This window comes from Cetorhinus maximus, unplaced genomic scaffold, assembly GCF_964194155.1.
Source record: "Cetorhinus maximus unplaced genomic scaffold, sCetMax3.hap1.1 HAP1_SCAFFOLD_3835, whole genome shotgun sequence".
Taxonomy (NCBI): Eukaryota; Metazoa; Chordata; class Chondrichthyes; order Lamniformes; family Cetorhinidae; genus Cetorhinus; species Cetorhinus maximus.
In genome coordinates this window covers 20,001-22,311 of record NW_027599741.1, presented here as the reverse complement: position 1 = coordinate 22,311, position 2,311 = coordinate 20,001, and positions in this window count along the sequence as shown.

The following is a 2,311-nucleotide window of genomic DNA, read 5'->3' as shown; positions in this document are numbered from 1 at the left end:
CGATGGGAATCGAGGGATGCTCGAGAGGCTCGAATTGGAGGAACACAGAGATCTCGGAGGGTTGTAGGAGGTTACAGAGATAGGGAGGGGTGTAGGGCCTGGAGGAGGTTACAGAGATAGGGAGGGTTGTAGGGGCTGGAGGAGGTTACAGAGATAGGGAGGGGTGTAGGAGCTGGAGGAGGTTACAGAGATAGGGAGGGGTGTAGGGGCTGGAGGAGGTTACAGAGATAGGGAGGGGGTGTAGGGGCTGGAGGAGGTTACAGAGATAGGGAGGGGTGTAGGGGCTGGAGGAGGTTACAGAGATAGGGAGGGGTGTAGGGGCTGGAGGAGGTTACAGACATAGGGAGGGGTGTAGGGCTGGAGGAGGTTACAGAGATAGGGAGGGGTGTAGGGGCTGGAGGAGGTTATAGAGATAGGGAGGGGTGTAGGGGCTGGAGGAGGTTACAGAGATAGGGAGGGGTGTAGGGGCTGGAGGAGGTTACAGAGATAGGGAGGGGTGTAGGGGGCTGGAGGAGGTTACAGATATAGGGAGGGGTGTAGGGGCTGGAGGAGGTTACAGAGATAGGGAGGGGTGGACCTGTCCCTGGGAGTGCTCGATGCTGACCCTGGGTATAAAGTGGGGAGGGGGTTACACTGTCGGGGTAGTGTAGAGGGAGCTCTGTATTGTACCTGTCCCTGGGAGTGCTCGATGCAGACACCCTCTCCAGCTGCTGTAGACCCTGAATCGCCCAGCCTGGGACCAACCCCTCAAACCCGGTCTCTGTTGAACCCTCTGCCCAGTGTCCCAGCCGCCTCCAGAGTTTATCGAAAGGATCAGTCAGGCGAGAAGTAAGAATCGCTGTTTAATAAATCCTGTACCTCACAAAGTTCGGTCGCAATGTACAAATCACACAAAAGCTGGCCCGGCTGCACATCACAAAGCCTCAAGATTCCCGGATCGTGGATCATTCGGAGAGCGTTGAATCGGAACTCTCCCCCCTGCGATGTAGAAAACGCCGCCGGGAAGCCCGATGGACGCAGGCTCTACTTTCCAAAGCGGAGTTGGATCATTGCCTCAAGGAGGGAACGTTTTTTTTTGATGGGGGGGTGGTGGGTATGACTCAATGCCACCTTCTGTACCATGCTGTGCTGTCAGGTGAGCTATTCTCCTGGTGTTCAGCTCCCTTCAGTAGAGCCCGCACTGCCTCACTGTTTACTGCAAGATTCCCTGATTCTGGGTCCAACTGGATGTTTGTAGCCGAACTGAGTGACTCCTGTTGGGACCCAACGAGAGAGAATCCAACCATCGCCCCCTTGACGTTCAATGGCATTACCATCGCTGAATTCCTCCCCCACCCAACTATCAACAACCATTGACCAGAAACTGAACTAGGACCAGCCACATAAATACTGCGGCTACAAGAGCAGGTCAGAGGCTGGGAATCCTGTGGAGAGTAACTCACCTCCTGACTCCCCCGCCAAAGCCTGTCCACCATCGACAAGGCACAAGTCAGGAGGGCGATGGGACACTCCCCACTTGCCTGGATGAGTTGCAGCCCCCACAACACTCGAGAAGCTCGACACCGTCCAGGACAAAGCAGCCCCCCCGCTCGATCAGCACCCCATCCACAAACATTCACTGCCTCCACCACCGACGCACAGTAGCAGCAGCGTGTGTACCATCTACAAGATGCACTGCAGCAACTCGCCAAGGCTTCTTCGACAGCGCCGCCCAAACCCACGACCCGCTCCCATCTAGAAGGACGAGGGCAGCAGACACATGGGGAACACCCACCACCTGGAAGTTCCCCTCCGAGCCGCTCACCATCCTGACTTGGAAATATATCGGCCGTTCCTTCACTGTCGCTGGGTCAAAATCCTGGAACTCCCTCCCTAACAGCGCCGTGGGTGTACCTACACCACACGGGACAAAATCCTGGAACTCCGTCCCTAACAGCGCCGTGGGTGTACCTACACCACACGGGACAAAATCCTGGAACTCCCTCCCTAACAGCGCCGTGGGTGTACCTACACCACACAGACAAAATCCCGGAACTCCCTCCCTAACAGCGCCGTGGGTGTACCTACACCACACGGGACAAAATCCTGGAACTCCCTCCCTAACAGCGCCGTGGGTGTACCTACACCACACGGGACAAAATCCTGGAACTCCCTCCCTAACAGCGCCGTGGGTGTACCTACACCACACACGGGACAAAATCCTGGAACTCCCTCCCTAACAGCGCCGTGGGTGTACCTACACCACACACGGGACAAAATCCTGGAACTCCCTCCCTAACAGCGCCGTGGGTGTACCTACACCACACATGGG